The sequence below is a fragment of the Microcaecilia unicolor genome, chromosome 4 (genome assembly GCF_901765095.1).
Source record: "Microcaecilia unicolor chromosome 4, aMicUni1.1, whole genome shotgun sequence".
NCBI lineage: Eukaryota > Metazoa > Chordata > Amphibia > Gymnophiona > Siphonopidae > Microcaecilia > Microcaecilia unicolor.
This window is the reverse complement of record NC_044034.1, coordinates 285,106,642-285,130,185: the sequence shown is the minus strand read 5'-3', so window position 1 is coordinate 285,130,185 and position 23,544 is coordinate 285,106,642.

Genomic DNA, 23,544 nt, shown 5'->3' with positions numbered 1-23,544 from the left:
AAGTGTAACAGGTAGGGGGGGATGGGCCTGGGTCCGCCTGCCTGAAGTGCAGTACCCACTAAAACTGCTCCAGGGACCTGCATACTGCTGTCAGGGAGTTGGGTATGACATTTGAGGCTGGCATAGAGGCTGGCAAAAAAAGTAAACAAAATTATTTTTTAGGGTGGGAGGGAGTTGGTGACCACTGGAGGAGTAAGGGGAGGTCATCTCAGATTCCCTCCGGTGGCCATCTGGTCAGTTTGGGCACCTTTTTGAGGCTTGGTCGTGAAAAAAAATTGACCAAGTAAAGTCGACCAAATGCTCGTCAGGGACGCCCTTCTTTTTTCCATTATTGGCCGAGGATGCCCATCTCTTAAGCATGCCCCAGTCAAGCCTTCGCTACGCTTACGACATGCCCCCGTGAACTTTGGTTCTCCCCGCGATGGACTGCAGTTGAGGACACCCAAAATCAGCTTTCAATTATGCCGATTTGGGCGACCCTGAGAGAAGGACGCCCATCTCCCGATTTGTGTCGAAAGATGGGCGCCCTTCTCTTTCGAAAATGCCCCTGATACTGTCATCGTTTACTCATTGTTCTGACTTGAAGATGAAAGTTGTGGCATTGAAAATTCATCAAATAATGTATTGCTAGTCCAATAAAAAGTGTCTTTTTTTTGTTGTTGTTGTTTTATATTCATTAACTTTCTGAAGCCAATTTTCAGACTGCAGGAGTTAGACCGGCCAAGTCCCGTGGTCAGCGTGAAGCCCGGATATTCAATGCCGGACCATTTCTGGTGACTGGCATTGAATATCTGGTTTATATTTGGCTGGTTTCAAGATAATTGGCTAAGTCAATTTCCAGACTTAGCCAGTTATCTTGAAACCTGCCAATGATATTGTACGGTTTTATACATCCAAATATGGTTGATAAATTTGCTTTAAAAATCAGTGGTTAGTCAGTTATATCGCATGATATAACTGGCTTGCTGCTAGCCTCTAGCCAGGGATATTCAGCAGGGGGATAGTCTGTTAAAAGTGCTGAATATCGGGGGGGGGGGGGGGGGGGGGTTAAGTCAAATGTATAAATAGTAGGTATAACTTTATACTATTAAGTTATTTGTATAAAGTTAGATGTGTATATGCAGTCATTTCACTTAAGTCACAAATTGTCCGAACATATACATAACTTTATATGAATAATATCCTGCTCAATGTTGCTTCAGAATTGTTGCCTCAGAATTTATTACATGTGTATGCCCTATAACAAAGAAACAAAGAACAATCCTTTGCAACCATACCCTACATTCAGACCAAACTGGTTTAAGTTGACCGTTCTTAGCTTAGAGGATCATATGGGTATACTTTGTGAAACTCTGTAGCTGTATTTTTATTCTGGGACAATTCTATTAAATACAAACGAACTTCTGTCAGTAATAATTTAACACAGTCCCCAAACATAAGCCAGGCTATAAAGCAGTGAAGGTTTAAGATGGATGCCTCTTTACCTACAAAAGTAGAATGGAGACACAAATTTACATGCCTCATCTGTCAGGAAAGTGTATCAGTTGATAAATCATGGACTCTCCTTTATACAGTTGGATCTTTCTCATACACATACAATGCACTCTTCCAGGCAGTAGCAGATAGTCTCAACTCAATGTTCTTTTCAGTAAATAGCAAACAATATAAAAAGCCTGAAGTATTGACAGGTTGTTAACTAACAGCTTTTTCCTTTGAAAATTGAGGTCAAACTGCTCAGAGATATGATTATAGGAAACTAAACTAAGTAAGTTTGGCCTGTCCATAGATCTTAATGTACCCTTCACTGCTCTCTCTCTCTCTTTCCCTGGTCATGTAAACTTAAAGCAAACAAAAATTTGCATGTATGGATATAGTTAAACATACAAGCCTGGGAGTAGAGCCATACAGAAAACAACAGAATAGTACACCAAAATATTAATTTCAGCCAATAACATACAACATGTGAACATAATTAAAAACAAATGTTTAATAATACATACATAAAAGGTACATCAAATAATTTTAACCCTTCCTATATATAGATTAGTGTTAAGGAAACTCTTTTCAAAGTTTCTCACGTACAGGTTACCCAAGTCAGGAGTTATGGTAGCTCTCATGGTAATGCCCCTAATTTACTTGCCAAAGGGGATCTGCATGAATTTTTCAAAAAGCTAAGTACAATATTTTAAATCTTCTATATTACTGGGAATTTTGAATATTTGAGTATTGAGTATTTTGATCTCCATTCTGGTTTTTAAAGCTGCACAATATAGACACTTTATATATATTTAATTGAACACTTCACATGTTATAATATATGTGTTTGTGTTTTATGGATTTGTATACAAAATATTGTCTTGAAGATTGCATTGTCTATATTGTATTCACATTAACTGGACCAAGTTGATATACTGTGGCTTGCTTATATTAGGTCTAGGTTTGTAATTATTTGCACTCCCTATTATTGATATTTATTTAGTATAACACTTCATTCAATACCTAGTCAATTTGCCATGAACATCAATCAATATTGCAACTAACTTTTATATAGGACTCTAAAATCCCTTCATCACTTAACCCTCCTCCATGTCTCAAGTTTAAATTGCATGGATCCAGTAGGCCCCACTAGCCTAGGGGCTCCTACAAGCAAAACACTATCTATCTAGTAGGTCAGTGATTGTTTGAACAAAGAGCTGTTATCTATTTAACAAGTCAATACATATTTAAAAGAATCGTGATCTATTATAGTAGCGAGGTGTATTATACAAAAGCTCTAATGTCGGCATCTGGACGTAAAAGCACAAATAGAATAGTGGTGCATATAGCCGAACAGAACTAACCTTGATTAATTGTGAATGTCTCTTTTGTAAAAAAACGCCCACTAATTCGTTAGTAGTAATGAAACAATGAACAGAACATAAACAAAAACAAAAAAGTCTACAGTTCATTTTTCAGAGAAGAATTATTACATTTAGTTTGAATATGTTAGAAACTAAGTAAATTGGTAACTCGGTAACCCGGCAATCAAAAAATGGCATCCATAATCGGAGGATAGAAAAGTTAGTTAAAGCGTGCGTTTAAGCTACATTGTGAGCAAAGAGATTGAAAGAGATCTTACTTCCGCACATATAGTAAAGTGATAACGCTGTCCTTCACTACGTAATAATACAGACTGTAACACAGTACAGATTATTTATGTCATCACTTGTCCATGCTCACTGCTTTATGTGGGCAAGACAAAAAGGAAAATAAAAGCATGCATTATTGAACATAGGCGCAATATAAGAAGGGGCAATCTCACTGCCCCACTTGTCCAACACTTTATGGATTTACCACACTATTCTATTTGTGCCTCAGTGTTTTTGTACTAAAAGTGACATTCACAATCAACCAATGTCAGCTCTGCGCGACCATATGCACTACATTATTCTATTTGTGCTTTTACGTTCACATGCCGGCATTAGAGCTTTTGTATAATACACCTTGCTACTGTAAAAGATATTGGTTCTTTTAAATATGTATTGGCTTGTTAAATAGATAACGGCTCTTTGTTCAAACAATCACTGACCTGCTAGATAGATAGCGTTTTGCTTGTATATACATATGACACAGGAATATGGTTGCCCAGACATGACTATACCGGTTGTCAGTTACCGATATATTCGCTGTCATTTTTTAAGAAGAATGAAAACTAGTGTTGTATATCACCTTTACAACCATTGTTGAGCAAAGTTTGTCGTGAAACAGTGACTTTGAATACCCGTATTGTCACAGTGTTCTTTTTTATCATTTTGTTTTTAAACAAAAGGAGCAGATACTGCCGCTATACACAAATGCTACAACTGCTATAACCTGTTTTGAGCTGATTTTATCACCAAGTAATTATTGACAACAATCATATGAACACATTGCTTCTCTGTTTTTGTATTAACATGATGTTAATTTTCATAAGGAATAAATACTGTCACTGCACATAGCTTCCATTATCCCTGTTGAATATTAGATGGACAATACATGTTGGTTGCTTACTTATTTACAGTCATTCCATTATCATGATACGGTTATTAATATATACATCATATTTTTGATATATAATAAGTGTTTTATGATTCCATTTTACAAGTTATATTTTAAAGTTTTTATTTATCAATATATATATTATCAAGATACTATTAATATATATTAAGACATTTTACATATATATTTTACAGTTTTTTTATTTGTCAATTCATTACTGGTTCCTATAACAACATATTTTAATATGTTAATTTGTTAAGAAATTATTTTGACCATTGCTTATGTTTGATGTAGATCCCTGACGCAGGCGCTGTGTGCCGAAACATGGCCCATATCGGGTCATTTTTGAAGATTGTTCTCCAAAGGCGTATGATTAAAGGAACTGTGTCCCTATTTTGAAGGCTCCTGGTGCTGGGTTTTGCTGTTTGGACTTGTGTTTGTACTTTGCTTCTTCTCTTTGCTGTATTATGCACATAACTGCAATTTGGTGCCAATTAGTGCCAATAAATGCCACTTAAGGGTCATTATTGGCAGTTAGTGCCCACTTAAACAATTAAGTTAGGTGCTATTCTATAACTTCTGTGCGCAATTTTGCACTCTAGTCACAAAATTGTGCACCCAAGTTTATAGAATTAGGAGGTAAGTGACAGGTGCACTTTATATAGAATAGTGCCTAGTGTATTTGTATTAGTGTTCAGTCTTACGTGTGTAAATAGCAAGTCGTGACATCACTGAAGTGCATAAATAGAACTTAAATGTAGGCAACCTCCATAGAATTGCCCTTTAAGGGTCAGATTCTATATATGGTGCCTAAAAAATCTTTGCAGAAATGATTTCCACCTGTGTATTCTATAAGCAGCGCCTAGATTTACCTGTACGTGCAGTATATTGATTATGCTTAGTTGATATTCTAGCGCACTGGTTTAGTGTTTGCTTCTATCAACCTAAACATGCGAGCATGTAAGAAGAAGGGAGTTTTCAGAAAGACCATTTTATCTAGGTAAATGACCTTGAAATTTGCCTTTCCACACTTTTGAATATAAGAACAATTTATTTGAAAATTTTTATTAACTTGGCAAAATTCTGCACATTCAAGAAGGTCCAGCAGTTGAGTATGGCATTTGTAGCAATGATGCAGCAGCTGTTGTCCATTTTGAAGATGATTGTAATATATTTGTCTATATGGTAAAAAAAAAAGTCACCTTATTTGCCTTTGAATATTTACCCCAAATGCAGGCATTGATGAATTGAAACATGGTCATTGTCAGAATTTTGGAAATCATAGTGCATGTTTTTAGACTTGTGGTGTGTGAGGGGGTATACAGAACATTGCCCCTCAACCTTAAAGATATGACCTCAGACGGGCTAGACTGGGGTTAAGGAGGCTCAGGGAAGGAAGAACTGAAGACCCAGTGTATGCTTCTACAACATATGTCTAGTGACTGTGATTTGGCTGAGAAAAACCAACTTTTGATTTGAGACTTGTAAGCCTTGCTCTGGGGTCTGGCAAGAGCCAGACCTGGAACTCAGAGAGAGAGAGACAGACAGAGAAAAAGAGAAGAACTTACAGGCTGTGTTTGGGGTGTGGCAGCCAACAGGCTCAGACTGTGTTTGGGCACTGTCAGTCACAGGCCCTGATTAAGAATGTATTTGCTGAACCAAAGAGACTTTTCATCTTGTGTTCCTGGCCCTGTGACATAACAGGCCTCAGGTTTCTGTTAATAAAGCACTTGTTTCAGTTTTACACCTTTGTCCGGCTGTGTTATTATAAAGACCCACCCGCAACCCTCACCTGTGGAATCACATGGTGTTTTAAATAGTAAGATTTTTAAGGTTTTTTAATTGTATACAAAAATGTGGAGGGGCATTTTCATTATGACATCCAAATCTGATTTTGGACTTTTTGGCAAAATTCTATAAATGATGCCTTAAAAATTGGAGCTGAAAAACTACACAGTTAGTGTGATTCTATAAACTATGCCTAAAGTTAAGCATGGTTTATATAATATGCCTAAATGCTGTTCTTGTAACTAAAATTTAGGTGCACCCATGTAGGCCACCTAAAATCAGGCCTAAATACCTACGCCTAAGTTAGGTGCAGATCAGATGTATTCCATAATAGTGCGCATAGTTTTTTGAAACGCCCATGACTTGCCCATTCCACACCTGTGACCACACCCCTTTTCAACTGTGTGCTTTAGAATTTATATGCACCGTGTTGTAAAACATACCTAGAAAGTTGTGTGTGTAAATTCTATGTAAAGCCAATTAGTGCCGCTAATTGGTTGTTAAGTACCAATTAATGGCACGGTTGCTTGTTAATAATTTAAGTTGTACGTGTAGTTTGGCCATGTGGACAAATTAGTGCACACAACTTAAGGCACCATATATAGAATTAGGGGGAGGGGGTTTCTAAATAAAATACAAAAATCCAGTGCCAAACATTTTTGAATTAGAAAAATGTCTAATAAAAAAAAAAAACATCCTAATGTAGACATTTTTGTGCTCAGTTTGTCTTAGTGGACCATTTTAAACAAAAAAATCCAAGAGAAAAATGCACAAAAACAAGCCACTTAGATATCACAGCAGAGCAGTAGGGCAGCCTAGGGGACATTGCAGTGAACTTCACATAAGAGGTTCCAGTTACACATCATGTCATAAATCCCTTATATTATATGGTGAGCCCTCCAGGAATAGCAAAAAATGTACGGTACCCACCTGTACATCACTACAATAACGCTTATGCCTGCAGGTGTCACTTATATGTGTGTTCAGTCAGTGTTTTGGGGGTTTTGAGGTGCTCAAACTTTCCACCACAAGTGTACCACTTAGTGTGCGATATGAGCCTGGGTCCCCTTTTTTACAATCCAGTGCACTGACCTGCTTGCTGGTCTAATAGGACTGCCCATAACATTTCAAGCTATCATAGAGGCTGGTAAATACTGTCACTTTCACCTCTTAAGGGGGTGGGAGGGGGGTCAGTAACCACTTGAGGATTAAGAGGAGGACATAACTTTATCCCTTCAATGGTAATCTGGTCAGTTTGGGCATCTTGTTGGTACTTAGTCATTACTACTAATACTTATCATTTTATAGCACTACTAGATGTATGTAGTGCTGTACACTTGAACATTAAGAGACAGTCCCTGCTCGACAGAGCTTACAATCTAATTAGGACAGACAAACAGGACAAATAAGAGATAAGGGAATTAGTAAGGTGGGAATGATAAAATATGGGTTCTGAACAAGTGAGTAAGGGTTAGGAGTTAAAAGCAGCATCAAAAAGGTGGGCTTTTAGCCTAGATTTGAAGATGGCCAGAGATGGAGCTTGACGTACCGGCTCAGATGTTTTTACAATGTTCCATTATTGTAAAAAAATGTCCAAATCGCAAGACCATCCTAGTTCCACCCAAAACATGCCCCCTTGAGATTTAGACAAACTGCAAGGAAAAACATCTTAAAAATTAGTTTCGAAAATAGCGATTTCGACATTTTTTCGAAAAAAAAATCTACCTGCTGCTTTGTGCCATGTTTTGGATATTTTTCTATTTCAAAAATGAGCCCCTTAGTATGGTTGCAGAACTATAATTTATCTAACTTGGTCAAATTCTTATAGCACCTATACCATTTTGTATGACACGTGATCAATTTGCAATTAATTGCAACAATCATTTGTCATATTTAGTCACTCACTTATTCCCATATTAAAGGCATCTTTGGTTGTTAGGTTCTGCAACAAATATTGTCATAAAGAAGCAGTCTAACCCAATATATGGTGCTGGTGCATATAACACGTAATATCTTTGTTTCCATAGTGACAGAAACTGTTCAGTGTAAATGATTCCAATTTTCCCTTTGGAAAAATATTTTCATCTTTCTTCAATGGCACTATTGAGCATCAGTGATAACTAGTTGTATTATACTCATCTTTTTTAGAAACCAAAAATATAAGGCTGATACTAACAACCCCTCTCCCCTTTTACAAAGCCTCGCTAGTGGTTGTCGGTGTGGTAATTCTGACATAGCCCATTCAAAGTGAATGGGCTGTGTTGGCATTACCGCATGGCTTTGCAAAAGGGAGGGGGTAAATTTGAAATTAATTGTATATAATTTCTACTATGTCTGTTATTCATAGGATATATACTTTCAGAATGAAAATATTTCAAGAACTACTTTTCATGAAGTAAGTTTTACTGTGTTTTCTTCCCTTATATTTGAACAGAAAGAGTTGTAGGCATTGAATTAAGTGTTTGTTGTGTTTAAAGACTTTGCTTTCTGCATGCTTGACTTTATAAGTAACAGATGATGGCAGAAAAAGAACTGATCCAGACAATCTATACAGTTATCCATGTTCACACAGAACAAAGGTATATCTACGTTGTCATATATAAGGCATGCCCTCCTTCAGCAGATCATTCCTTATTTAAAATATAAATATAAAATATAGAAAATGACAGCAGATAAATACCATACATCCAGTCTACCATTCTACAGCATCTACTAATCCCTATAATCCACTCCATTCCCTCAAACATTCTCTGTGCTTGTCCCATGTTTTCTTGAATACTCTTGTCTCTATCACATCTATTGGTAGAAGCTTCACACATCTACCACCCTTTCCATAAAGAAATATTTCTTTAGATTACTGCTGTCATCATTTACCTTTATCCTATGCCTTCTCATTCCAGAGCTTCCTTTCTTGAGGGAGAGCCTTTCCGTCCTGTACATACATACCTTGGAGGTTTTGAAATGGTTCTATTCTCTGCTCTTGCTTTTTTTCCCGAGTATATATAATTAGTTATTTAAGTCTGTCTTCTTATGCTTTATGATGAAGACTACTATTTTAGTAGCCACCCTCTGGTCCAGCTCTATTCTGTTTATATCTTTTTGACGTTGCGGTCTCCAGAATCATATTCCAAATGAAGTCACACCTGAGACTTATACAGAGGCACTAGTACCTCCATTCGCCTGTTGATCATTCCTCTCTCTCTTTGCACCAAAGTATCCTTCCAGCTTTTCTAACTGATTGGCCACCTTAAAATCATTAAATGCAACCACCCCCAGATCACACTCTTCTTTCATTCACTTTGGGGGTAAGTTCTCTACATGTTGCTTAAAGTTAGGTGCTATGATGTTGTGCGCTAAGTGCAAATTCTATATCTGCAATTATTTAAGTAATTGCCATTATAGAATACTAGCGAAGACTGCAGTTAAGTGCCAATATTTAGGCCTGGCTACTTACACCACGTCAGTAGCTGGTGTAAATGTCCATGATTAAATGGTACAGAAGCTTAGCACATAAATATTTGGTACACCCCTGACCTCCCCATACTCCTCCCATGAGCATGCCCCCTCACAATTATGTGCTGAATATTTTGAGTACTACCCCCCTTGATTCTAAATGTAATGACCAAAAGTGTACATTCAAATTTGGGCACTCACTCAATTTGGGTGCACATTTTAATTGAGTAATGAACCGATAACTGACAGCTAATTATTGGAATTAATTGGCTCCAATTAGGATTTGCACGCACATCTTGCTAAGTGCTATTCTATAAAACTTCATGCACAAATCTTATATTGTGCAAATAAAAATGGGGTGTGGCTAAGGGAGGGGCATGGCTTTTACTAAAGATGCGTGCAATATTATAGAATTTGAAGGATCCATGACTAACTTATGTGCCAGTATTTACACCACGTTTCAGTTGGCGTAAATCCTCATGCTGAGCATGTATCCCAGTGCTACCTGCTATTCTATAAATGGTGTGCAACTTGGAGCACCATTTATAGAATGGTACTCCATGCGGATTTTTTGAAGTGCCCAAATTTGGGTGCAATTTACTGAATTTAGTCTTAAGTCTAGAATACCGACTAAATGCAGGTATGAAAGTAACTGCAAATTAGTCTCAATTAATGCTAATTAACTCCAATTATCACTAAATATTGGTTGTTAGCACCAATTAGCATCTAATTTGCCAATTAAGACATGCACATAGTTGCCAGCATTCTATAACATATGTGTGCAATTTGGCATGCTAAACATGGGAATGTATGCGCAAGATTATAAAATTAGGGGTTTATTCCTTATATTGTACTACATTGGGTTTCTGCAGCATAAATATATGATCCCTGCATGCTTTAGCATTAAATCTTAGCTACCATTCTCTAGATCCTTGGTCTTCACTTCCAATTCTCAAGGCTGTCATTGGTTAAGATTTTCAAGATATCACTAATTAATATGCATTAAAGAAGATTTGAATGTGTACCAGCTCTATTGTATGCAAGTATCGCTGATGCATATATATTAGGGACATCCTGAAAACATAACTAGGTTTTTTACCATTCCTCAAGCTTCACTTAATTCTTCTTTGTGTTGTCCAAACCTTCCAGGTGTAGTGGTAACAGTCTAGACTACTGTCTGTTGCCCTCTGGCTCACACTGTAAACATGTCAACTGACTCTTAGAACACCTGCTGTCTTTAATTGACCCCTTGTATTTTGCTCTTGCTCTGTTGCTTTATGTTATATAAGTTGTTTTGTTCAGATCATGCAGTATATGCTTGATCACTATATGCTCACTGAGGAGAAAAACCATAAAAGGAATTAAGTAAAGCATGCTTGTCTGGGTCATTGCCAGCTGACTCAAACAGGCAGGATGTGAATCATGAAGAAACATAATTATTTAACTAGGCTGCAAAATTCCAGAAATTGAAGTCCCATCTCTGGGGCTAACGAGTTGCTAGAGAATTCCTGTAACACCACTCCTGACTTTGCCCACTGGAGGGACTTTCCCAGCCTAAGCTGAATGAAGTGACTGTGCCAGGATGTTGTCAATTGTTGTGATGATATATTGATATTAGCTGTAAATATATTGCATTTGCTTCTAAAAGCTTGGTGCTAGCTGTAAATAAACTGCATTTATTTTTAGGAACTTTGTGTACTGTGTCTCTCTCTCCCTTTATGGGCATTGTTCCAGGCTAAGACATCTGGCATCATGGACAGGATACAATATTTAGAAAGGGAAAGCCACAAACCACTGAAATGCCTCCTAGGAGGGTAGAAGTTAAAAAATTCATTCCAGGAATGAATATAGAACCATTTAAAGAATTAACTATAATATGGGCACAAAATGGAAGGCTGTTTGAAGATTGGAAATATTCTGTAGAAAATGGGGAATCGATGTTTAAAAAATTTCCAGTTGAAGAGGGGAAGCAGTTAGAATGTGTTTGCCAATGAGGATGGATACTGTTGACAGCTTACAAGAAATTATGGTACTGAAAAAAGGAATGGCTTAATCAAATTGGGAAACAAAAAATGCATCTATGTGAATTAAATAAATAATATTATTACAATGCCAACTGAAAGCCATGTCTTTTTCACAAACACAGATATACCCTAATCCACTATAGAATAAGTAATCATAAACTTTCTATTTAGACAAAAATTAAACTGAACCCCCAATGCCAGACTCTGCATACAATGCAACACCACAGAAACAGAAACTGTCCCCTAGTACTGTGCAAAATATAAAGACAGCAGATGTAAATTTGAAAAAAACTAACAAGTACCAATCACCACTTTACAAATTAACAAATAGAAATAAAACAAATATAGAAAGTAAAATAATACCATTTTATTGGACTAATACATTTAGCTTTCAGAGGCCAAAACCTCCTTCCTCAGGTCAATACAGTATAGTGCTGTTACAGTATCCTATTCTGACCAGAGGAAGGGGGTTTTGTTTTCCAAAAGTTAGTCAAAATGTATTAAAATTAGTCCAATAAAAAGATGACCTTATTTACATGTTCTATTATAAACATTTATTAACACATCTACAATACTACTTTATCCTAAAGCAAAAAATAAAAATATATATTTACTGTTTGTTGTCTCTGGTTTCTGCTTTCCTCGTCTTCTTTTCACCATCTTCCTTCCATCCAGTATTTTATTTATTTATTTATCACATTTATATCCCACCGTTTCCCACTGATAGCAGGCTCAAAGTGGCTTACAAAAATATTGTAGTAAGTTACAATGCAAGAAGTACAATTTTTCAAATTTAGCAGAATAAAAAAATAACAGTTAAACAGCAATGGGTATTGAAGTAGGATATGAATAACAATTAATCAGTAGTAAATATCCTATATAATAATTCTCACCTCCAACATTCTGAGGCTGCCTGGAACCGTGGATCATGTTGGAGTAGATAATAGTGATGTCACACAACCCACACCAGATTGGCCAGTAGAAGGGAGAGGGGCGTAGCCGCGATACAGGGAGCAGCGAATCAGCACAACATGGGGAATGCACAGCAGCAGGAACAGAAACCTCTGTCACACAGTCACTCTTACATACACTCTCTCAAACATACACACTCAGAGGAAAACCTTGCTAGTGCCCGTTTCCTTTCAAACAGAAACGGGCCTTTTTTACTAGTGAAAGATAAGATGTAATTAGAGTCTATTGGATCTTATAATAGGGATAATTCTGATTATGTTGAACCTGGGGAGTAAGCCTTCTTGAACAATACTGTTTTCAATGATTTCCTAAAGTTTAGGTAGTTCTGGGTAGTTTTTGTTAATTTGGGTAAGGCGTTCCACAGTTGAGTGCCAATGTAAGTGAAGTTTGAGGCGTAAATTGATTTATACTTTAAGCCATTGCAGTCTGGGTAATGTAAGTTCAGATAAGATCGCGATGAACTGGTTCTGTTTCTAGGTGGTAAATCAACCAATTCAAGCATGTATTCTGGTATCTCACAGTAGATTATTCTGTGGATTAATGTACATATTTTACGTTCTTTTATAGGGAGCCAATGCAGAATTTCTCAGTATCTCTGCCACAGTGGTGATCCTAGTAGGCATGACACCCGGGGTGGATCGCCGATGCGCCCCCCCCAGGTGCAGCGCGCTCCCCCCGGGTGCACGCCGCTGGGGGGGGTGCCGCGGCACGCGCCTGTCAGCTGAGTTTGCTGAGTTCGCTAACTTCGCTGCAGCTCCCTCTGCCCAGGCTGGAACAGGAAGTAACCTGTTCCAGGGCAGAGGGAGCTGCAGCGAAGTTAGCGAAGTCAGTGAACTCAGCTGACAGGCACGCGCCGCGGCACCCCCTCAGTGGCGTGCACCCGGGATGGACCACCCCCACCACCCCCCCTTGGTACGCCACTGCTCTGCCATCCAGTGTCTGCCTTCTCTGCCATCCCTTCCATCCACTGTCTGCTCTTTCTGTCTGCCCCTTCAATCCACCATTTGCCCTCCCTCTCGCTGCCCCTTCTTTTTGGCCCCCAGTTCCAGCCCCATTATCCCACCTGCCCCTAGTTCCAGCCCGAGCCCACATCTTCCACCTGCCCCTTCTGTTCAGCCCCCAGTTTCAGCCCCAGCCCTTTTCTCCCACCAGTCCCAAGCTTCAGCCCCAGCCACTTCTCCCTGTCCCCTTTTCAGCCCCCAGTCCCCACAGTTTCAGCCCCTGCCCCTTTTCAGCCCCCAGTTCCAGTACTAGCCCCCTTATCCCACCTACCCTCCTTTTCAGCTCCCAGTTCCAGTCCCCTTCATCCACATGCCTTGTATTAAGGCCCCCCTTTTCAGCCCCAGACCCATTCTTCCACCTGCCCCAGGCATGGCCCCATTCTACCTCCTGTCCCAGGCATGGACCCATTCACCCTCCTGCCCCCTTCTCAGACCCCAGTTCCAGCTCCAAGCCCCTTCTCCCATCTGTGCTGCCCCAGACCCAGCCCCCTTCTCCCATCTGAGCCCCCCATCCAGTCCCCGTCCCCTTCTCCCATCTGAGTGACCCCCAGACCCAGTCCCCTTCTCTCATCTGAGCCCCCCCAGACCCAGTCCCAGTCCTCTTCTCCCATCTAAGGCCCCCCAGAACCCGTCTCCTTCTCCCATTTGAGCCCCCCCAGACCCAGTCCCAGTCCTCTTCTCCCATCTAAGGCCCCCCAGAACCCGTCTCCTTCTCCCATTTGAGCCCCCCAGACCCAGTCCCCTTCTCCCATCTGAGCCCCCCTCCCTGACCCAGTCCCCACCTGCCTACCAGCTCCGTTGACAGACAGATGACCCGCTTCTCCTGCCACCCAACCTTAAAAAAAAATCTCTGAAGTGCCTCGTGTCTGCTCTGCTGTAAAGGAGGCAAATCGCCTCGTCGCGTCGGCCCTTCCCTCACTGTGTTCCGCCCTCTGATGTAACTTCCTATTTATGCGAGGGCGGGACACAGTGAGGGAAGGGCCGGCGTGACTTGCTTCCTTTACAGCAGACCAGAGCAGACGCGAGGCGCTTCACAGGTTTTGTTTTTAAGGCTGGGTGCCAGGTGACAGGAGAAGAGGGTCATCTGTCCATCGACGGAGCTGGTAGGCAGGTGGGGACTGTGGCACCAGCGGAGCACACCCCCCCCCCCCCCACCAGCTGACACCCGGGGCAGACCGCCCCCACTGCCCCGCCCTTGGTACGCCACTGAGGGGTGGGTTTTAAAATTACGGTATAGGCAATATATATATATATTTTTTTTTTTCTTAAGTTTCAGAAAAATTGTCCCAATTATCTTATGTGTCTTATGTGTCTGATCTATATAACCTTCCCTATCTTTGACCCTAAAGTGCCTGAAACATACCTACCTTATTCGACCACGACATAACCCTATATTTGTTCCTCTACCGGACTTGACAAACTCCTTTACGGTACTATGTAAGCCACATTGAGTCTGCAAATAGGTGGGAAAATGTGGGATACAAATGTAATAAATAAATAAATAAATATTTAACTTTTTGAACAAACTGTGGGCCCCTTTTACCAAGCTGCGGCAAAAGGGGGCTGATGCTGGCATCTGCACGTGTTTTACACGTGCGTCGAGGCACCCTTTTACCGCAGCTGGTATAAGGGAAGGTCTCACTTTCTTGCAGGAAATGGCCAGGCGACAAGTGTGGTCACCGGGCAGTGCGCAGAACTGAACTAGTGGGAACCTCCATGTTAGAACTTTTAAGAGTCTTTACATATTAAAAGTACACCGCCCCACTCAATTATCAAAGTGGGATGTTGTAACAGCTAGAAAACTAGGGGGACAAAATACATTTATTAGAATTATCAGTGATCTGTGATTCAGTGATAAACACAATATGTAACTTAGAATCAATTATTAAATATTTTAAGATGGGAATCTTGTTTCTAACTGGTTTAGCATTAAATAAAGCACATTGAAATAGTTTCATATAATAACTTTTTCTTGAGGAATTGGCACTAGAATTCATTCTGGTCTGGAAAATGGCATAGGATGTGGTAACATACCATAAACAAGTCATTCCTTTTGTTATTCAAAGTTTTTATAACAAAGTTCAAGAAATGTCCTTCTAACCAGGGAGTCCCACCTCTGGGCCAGATTCTGTAACTAACACTGAAAATTCAGCGCTGATAAAATTCAGTGCTCAACAGTATTCTATAAAAGGCACTCCAGGATGAATATGCTCAACTTTGGGTACTGAATTTGGTGCTCAATTTTGGGTGTGAGGACTTATGCCAGCTGAAACCTGGTGTAAATCCTGGTGTGCAAATTGGGTGCAGATCCTCACTATTCTGTAACACTGTGCATATCTTATGTGAATGCCTGTGACCTGCCTGTGCCCTTCCCAAGGCCACACCCCCTTTTGAGTCACATACAATCCAATTTAGGCACCCATTGTTACAGAATAGCATATGGCCAGATTGGCGTCCAAATCAAAATTAGTGCCAACCCCTGTATCGCCCCTGACCTACCCATTTTTTAAGGGGTAGTCAGAACCATTTTTCAATGGGAGTAATACTATGAGCTGTCGTCAGAGTTTGCAGCAGCTTTTTTATTCAGGCAGCCACAAGGAGCAAGAGCAAGTAGGCTTTGCTCCTGCCCCCGTAGCCCCCATAGACCACCATGGATATGAGGTAGGTCCAGAGGAGGCCTATCTGGACAGGGGAGTTGGGGATTGGGACATTCTGGGGAGGAGGGGGTTGTGATTGTTGCAGGCTGGGGGAGGAGGGAAGGGAAGGAGGGAGCTGCATCAAGGAGGATGGGAGGGAGATCGCAGGGGTAAAACAAAAAAAAAGTTATGCTGTTCCTTGTGACCACATTTTTTGAAACTTGCAATTTAGTTGTAGCACACAATATTTTACTGTTGGTATTTGCTTTACCAAGGACACACATCTGCATAAACTTGTGTACACTGATATCCACACCCATATGGATTGATTTATTGACTCCTGAGGCAGGTGCCCCCATGCTGAAATGTAGATTTGCATTGAGTCCGACTAATTAAATTACTTTTTACCCCTGAGTTGGAATTGTATTGGTCTCCTACTTTCATTTTTGCTCTGATACTTATTATGGTGTTTGCCATATATTTCTTCTAAACAGAGAAATGCTGGCATCATTTACAGTACTATTTACTTTCAGAGATATAATCCTTTTTTCTGAGGTGCATTCATGTCCATTTGAAGGTTAAAAAAAAAACCCAACCTAGAATATATTTGGCATACTGTAGATTTTGATTCATTAGTTAACATAAATGTAAAAGAGATGTGGGAAAGAACAGAAAATAGTTCCATTAAAAGAAGATTGAATGAGTTGGAGAAAAAAATGGGCCTAGTATTCAAAACAAGTTGAACTCATACATTTAAAGGTTCATTCCTAGAGATGGGAATTGAAACATCCCTGTCAGTTCCCCCTCCATTTTACAAAAGGTTCTGCTAAACATAGAACCTTTTTTGAAATTGGTAGAAGGATGCCAGCAAATCCATGGATATTTGCTAGGACATCCAGTGGGATCAGAGATTTTTTTTTTTTTAAAGATGGAAATAAGGAGAATCTTGCTATAGCCAGGACATCACAAATTCCTGGTACCAGCAACAAGATAGCAGAGTGTAAGTTAGGTCCACTGTAAAATGGTCTGCTGAGAGGTTCAAGTTATGGTATCCTCCTGACATCAAAAATCACAACAAAAGTCCCACGGGTTAAGTAGCAATGCACAAAAAAGTGGGAATGTACGTGTCATTGTACATATTTTTTGTGTACTTGTTTTATGCTATTTATATATATTTTAAGTAATAAATTTTAATTGTATTGTTCTTGAGTTTTGTCAAGCCTTCCTCTGTTCCCACATTTTTGTGTATTAATCCTCCTGACATCAGCCATACCCCCACTCTGCCCTAGAACCTCCTGACCTTAGCAATACCCCGTATGTCCTGATTCCTTCTCATCTCTTACCTGAGTCTCTATGGTGTCTAGTAGTGGACAAGAGCATTCCTCGGTCATTTCTGCCCTGTCTGGTACTTAGTTAAAGATGTCATCTGCTATCCCCTAACAGCAGTCTTGTGGTAGTACAGTTAGAGTTCAAGCTGCCATATAAGTAGTGCTGGGGGTTGGAGTGTTGCGGATCAATATGGGGGAGCCTTCCTTTATTGTCTGGGTTGGGTGAAGGGGATCTGGCCCAAGATTTTTCAGTCTAGAGACAGGAATGGAGAGACATTGTGAACCACTATGGGACTTGTGTTACTGGTAGAATAACACCAATACATTACCAATGCTAGTAATGCATAGACATTTTCTGCTGCAACTTTAGTGCATTAGGAATTTAACTTGACGATTCCCGCATTTACTTTTCTTTATATATGTTACTACTAATTTGATGTAGTTTAGCATTGTATATTGGTCATCTTGTTCATGTTGACCTATAAGAGGCAAATAAAACTGAGAATCAAAATAAAGCCAAAATTCTGTAGAAAACAAATGTTATAAAACAATGGCACTAATAGGAACTGTCTTTACCCCTAGCAAATTATATATCCTCCTTTTTCCTTCAGCTGGTTATGCTGAAAAGCATGAAAAGTGAGATAGAAAAGCAGCCCAGCTACTCCATTTCTCCCAGAGCATCGCAGACTGATTGAAACCTGCAGCACCTCTGGTGTATCTAGTTTAGATCTGGTTTTAGAAATTACACCGCAAAGAGATCAGTGCTTGTGGACGGTATTTCAAGAACTGGTTCCTGCTTAGTATTTGCCCATGAGACCATCATACAATTAAACTAAGTGACCAAAGGGTCATACAAAATCCAACACAAAATTAATTACAACTACTTAATTGTATGAGGGAATGCTTTCCTATGAACATATGTGATTGCAATCAAGTTTGATTCTGAGCAACTGTTGCTATTGGGAGTCGCCATTCAAAATTAAAACTTTAAGGTCGTGCATTTTTGGCATGACCTTGAAATCCCACAGCTCAGCTCTTGTACCTAATCATTAAATCACTCTAAATCACATTATAAAGCCAAAGTGAGGTAGAATAAGGCAAGAAAAATATCTGTTAGAATTAACCACAATGCTTAATAATATATAAATAACAGATCATTTCTGTTGAGTTGAAAGATTTATGGGTTCTCTTATTCTTCTGAATACTTGAAAGCAATTCCAGATACTTGGTTCCTTATTGCTGATGAACAGATTATGTAGGCTCATCTTGTAGAATTATGTTTTTAGCACTTCTTCCATTATAGGCAATGTGGCCTATTCATTAGTAATAAGCAATAACTTGCACCATGGATTAATAAATAAATCTCATAATAGCATAGTAACACAGATGACTGCAGACAGAAAAAAGACCAGTCTAGTCTGCCTACTTATTTATGTCTACACTGCAAGAACATATGCCAGCTGCCAGCCATAAAGACTTGACTGCTTATAGGCTATTACTCTTTAAATAAATGAATTTCTGTTTGTATCTTATGATTTTATTTGCTTCATACAATTCTAATTATTCTTCCACATCCTTTCACTCAGCCATACAATTCTCCCTTATCCCATCTATCCCACCCCCAAACATGCATAAACATATTCATCATGACCTTTTCTTATTGAAAATAATACCAATAATAATGAATTTTTGGTAAACAAGGATATCTGTGTCTTTGATATTATAAACGTTCACTCATTTATTCATTTTTCAACCGCCAGTACAGCTAGTAGCTGATCTATAGGGAATACATTTAAAAAAGCCAATTCTTTTCAATGTATATTTAAGTGGATAATATAAGATCAAATATTTCTCAAACGCTGATGATATTTCATTATTTTTCAGAGTGGAAAATGATTTAAAGGATACTATTTCCTTGATGACTAGTGTGTTTCAAAAAATTCATTAGTGTATGCTTCTAAATGATTTAAAAAACAAATCCTGACAAAACACAAATATTCTATGAGTAGCAGGTAAAGAGATAGAACTGTCACAGCTCAAAGTCAGTCTACCACAGCAGCTTCACTTCAAACTAACATTACAATCTTGTGAGTAATTCTAGACTTTAATTTGACCATGGAAAATATGGTGGTAAAATAGACAGGAAAGCATTTACTAAACTTTTATGATGGATTAAACTGTTTCTAGATCTCTCTCACGTAAGAACAGTATTTCAAGCATGATTATGAGTCAAATACACTATTGTAATAGCGTCTTGTTAGGATTACCTGATTCATAATTTAGATGAATCTAAATTGTCCAAAATGCAGGAGCTAAACTTATTCTAGGGGGCAGGGCCACTGATCATGCTTCCCCATTGTTGATCAAATTGCACTGGTTGCCGGTAAAAGCAAGAATTGAATTTAAGTTATTAATGTTTATTTTTAATATACTGTATTGACTAACTCCCAAGTTTCTTCAAACTTTGATCTGTTTTTTATTGTTTTTTTTAATCTGCACCTAGATCATTATGTCCTTTTCAAGAGGTTAGACTAAAAATCTCCTCAATCTTAGATTGTCAGAAATCTACTACTAGATTAAAATGTTTGGTAAGTAGAAGTCCAGATATATGGAACAAATTACCACGAGAAATTTGAGAAATCACCTCATAAAATATATTTAGGAGAGCTGTTGAAACATACTTATTTGGGCAATATTTGACAGGTATTTAAATACTAACAGATTATATTTTTAATGTTTTGTACTCAAATGGACTTTGTTTATTTCTATTTAAATCTGTAATCCACTTTGAGCCGTTTGATCAGTTAAGACGAATTGAAATGTCCACATTAGATTAGATTACATTAAATCTAAGCAAAAACAAAAGTCTAACCATCAACATATGCTTAAGATCATAATGACTCTGCATAACTCTGTGGTGCAACCACACCTTGAATATTGTGCACAAATCTGGTATCTGCATCGCAAAACATTATAATGGAATTAGACCAGGGATCTGCAACCTAGTCCTTGGGACACACCACACTATTATGGTTTTCAAAATATTCACAGTGAATATGCATGAGATATATTTACATGCAGTGCATCCATTGTATGCAAATCTATCTTATGCATATTCATTGTAGGTATCCTGAAAACCTAACTGGCTGTGTGTGTCCTGAGGACAGGGCTGAGAACACCTGAATTAGACAAACTACAGAGGAGGGCAATCAAATGGTAAAGGGACTGAAATTGTTACTCCGTGAGGAAAGTCTAAAGAGGTTAGGTTCTTCAGTTTGGAGAACAGATAGGCTGAGGGGAGATATGATAGAGGTGTATAAATTAACAAGTGGAGTAGAATAGGTAAATGTGAATTGTTTTTTACTGTTTCAAGAAAAGTACAAAGCCAAAGGGTACTGAGTAGTGGGGATGGGCATTCATTTACAATGAGATGGAAATGTCAACAGCATTTCTCATGTCATTTCATACCATTTTTTTGGATGAAACAACAGTAAAACCCTGCAGTGTCTTCTTTTCCAGTGTTGGAAATAGTGTGCACCCTTCAGAAAGAGTGTGCATCATTTGACATTGTCCCATAACCAAACAAAAATAAAGTTCTAAGTGTATAATTAAGCTCCAGAATTCATTGTCAGAGGATGCGTTAAAAGCTATCAGTGTGTAGAGAAACAAGATGGCATCCGGAAGGGAACGCTAACCAGACGGCTCGTCACCCGTTTTCCCTCAATCTTTAAGAATTATTACCTGGAGATGCCGAAGCGGAGGGGCAAGCAGCGGGTGACTCCCTCCACAGCTGCTGTGGTTTCGGGACCGATGGACCGTTTTGCGATGCCTGTGAGAGGTACGGGGCAGGATTCTTCGCTGCAGGAGGGAGCGATGGGAGGTTCCTCGCTCCCTCAGCTTGAGGCCGATATCACCTTTAGCCCCGAACAGCGGAGCCCTCCGATGATGCCGGCAAGGGGTCTACAGCAGGGGCAGGAAGCACTCGGCGTCTCTGACCTGGAAGTGCATCCAGTAGAGGGAACTGCAGCAGACCAAGAATTACCAGCTTTGGAAGCCAGAGGAAGAAGAATCAGTGAATTGCTGGCTGGGAATCAGGAGCAGACATTGAAGAAAGATTTGACTGAGCTCTTGACTCGATTTGGGAAGCCTTGGTAGGGCTCGAGAATTCTTTTTCACAGAAGATATTTCAGGTGCTACAAGCAACTCAATTACCTTTGGAAAAAATTGAAACTTTAGAAACTAGAATGAGCAATACTGAGAAATCTTTATTGTCGTATAATGAAGCATTAAAAACGTCTCAACAAATACAAACTAATTTGATAAAAGAGAATATCATATTACATCAAAAGACTGAAAACTTGGAAAATCAACTAAGAGCTAAAACTCTTAGGTTGATTAACTTTCCAAAAACCTCATTAATGGCTCCACTAATAATGTTTAAGAAATATTTATCAGACATTTTAAAGATTCCCAAACAAGCATATCTTCCAATTTCAAAAATTTACTATCTACCTCCATATAAAATTGAGAAACAAAAAGATATAGTGGGCCAACAAGAACAAAGATCTGATGCTTCATTTGACATATTGAATTTAACACAAGAACTTCAAAAAGAAGAAATGATGACGACTCCAGCAACATTGATTGTCTCTTTTGTGTTAGAAGCTGACTGTGATTGGGTCCTTACACAATTTTTCCGTCATAGAGATGAACTCTGTATGAATAATAAAATTAGAGTATTTCCAGACATTGCTAGAGCAACACAAAAGAGACGCCAAGCATTTTTGAAGCTCCGTCCAAGGGTTCTACAGTTGGGAGGACTATTCTGGTTAAACTTTCCATGTAAATGCGTGATAAAAGTTAGCTCAGTTAAATATATTTTCTATGATGCAATTCAATTGAGCAATTTTCTTGATTCTAAGTTTGCGGCTAATCCTAGTCAGCAATTGCAGGCTCTGTCTACATCTACTCTGTAAATAGGATAGTAACAGGCATATTATGTTCTCTTCTTTTTTCTATCTTATGTATTAATGAGAATAAGCTTTCCTGGAATTTTACCTTGTTTCTCCTCTCAAATGGTGGTCTTGAAATGGATGAGATAAAGTAATCTCTTTAGACTTTGAATTTCCTATGAAAATGATGTATAATTTCTTCCATTTTTTCATTACAAGTGTTCTTGTAATAATTTGTTAAAACTTATAAATAAAATAATAATAAAAAAAGCTATCAGTGTAGCTGGTTTTAAAAAAAGGTTTGGACAAGTTCCTGGAGGAAAATTCTTTAAACCATTATTAAGACGGATTTGGGAAAATCCCAGGGATAAGAAGCATGGAATTTATCTACTTTTTGGTATTCTGCTAGGTACTTATGACCTGGATTGGCCATTGAAACAGGATACTGGGTTCGATAGATCATTGAACCAACCCAGTATGGCAATTCTTATGTTCTTAAAGCAATCATAATGCATCCCTATCTTGTTTCTATCTACTAAAAGCATGCAGAAAGGAAAGAATCTTAAGTTCCTTTCTAAAGGTAGCCATTTTGGAGTTGAAGCACAACGGGTAGCAAGTTGAGAAAAACAGGCCTGGCAACAGGAAACACCTTCACAATCTGCACAGTGGATGAATATCACTTTATTTGGATAGTAAATAGTTCCTACCTTCACTCCATCCTAATATCATTCTATAGTTTGCAAATTGCTGCACCAATCAGACTGATTTTTAGCCAGTACTATCCATAAGGGGGGGGGGGGGGGGTTCTATATATTGCGTCTAAAATTCTTTTGCCTAAGTGTATTCTATAAGCGGTGCCTATATTTAGGCATGGTATACAGAATACGCTTAGTTGATTTCCCAGTGTCTAAAACTGTGCACGTCCATTTACACCAATGAAAACATGCCATAAATCCCGGTGCGTAGATTTAGGTGCAGAGGGGCATATTATATAACTACACATGTAAATTTCAGAATGCCCATGAAACACCCATTTTCCTACCTATAACCACACCCCTTCTTGTCTGTGCACATTAGAAATTAGGTATAGTGCGTTACAGAATACACAGCTAGTTGTTCATGTAAATTCTAATTATTGTTAATTAGTGTTCATTATTGCTTGTTAAGTGTTATTATCAATGCTAATTAGCTTGTTAAGCCTAATTACATGTGTTGTTAGAATCCACCTGGATTTTGACGCGGATCTTTAAGCGCTCTATAGAATCTGGGGGATAAGGGGAAATTCTATAGCTGGGTGCAAAGTTAGGTGCTTAAACGCAGCATGCTGAATGATAATTGAATAATGGCATCTGGGCACCAAGATTACATTATAC